General features: G+C 25.3%; 1 protein-coding gene across 1 annotated transcript in view; it reads left to right on the top strand.

Annotated features, from left to right (window-relative positions):
• LOC119594210 (nucleolin-like) overlaps positions 1–459 on the top strand; it is a gene marked incomplete at its 5' end in the record, with an annotated part of 42,003 nt that overhangs the window by 20,221 nt on the left and 21,323 nt on the right.

Below are 459 nucleotides of genomic sequence, written 5' to 3'. Positions count from 1 at the left end.
GAAGGAAAAAAAAAAAGGAGAAAAAGGAAGGGAAAAAAAAGAAAGGGGGAGAAGAAAAGAAAATTAAAAAGGGAGAAAAGGAAAAAAAAAGAGAAGTTTTTAGAGAAAGAAAAAATGAGGCCCAAGGAGGAGGGGAGAAAAGGGAAAAAGAGCCGAAGCTTAGGGGAGAAATTTAAAATTAAAATGTTTTTTTTTGGGATTTTCCAAAAACAATCTTAATTTTTCATTAAATAAAATTGGAAAAATTATTTTTATTTTTTGTTCATTTTAGATTTAAAAGATTAAGAAGAATACAAAAACCACACCTAAAAAATATGAAGGGGAATTTTTCTTTGGGGTAATTTTTAAATTTTTTGATTTTGGAAATTTTTTTAAATGAATTTTTTGGAAATAGACCTTTTCCCCGTTTTCCTTTTTTTAACTTTTTTCTTTTTTTAGAAATTTTTTAAAAAAAAAACC

This window comes from Penaeus monodon, chromosome 33 (assembly GCF_015228065.2).
Source record: "Penaeus monodon isolate SGIC_2016 chromosome 33, NSTDA_Pmon_1, whole genome shotgun sequence".
NCBI lineage: Eukaryota > Metazoa > Arthropoda > Malacostraca > Decapoda > Penaeidae > Penaeus > Penaeus monodon.
Note: the sequence above shows the minus strand (reverse complement) of the source record. Positions and strands in the feature narration are given on the sequence as shown.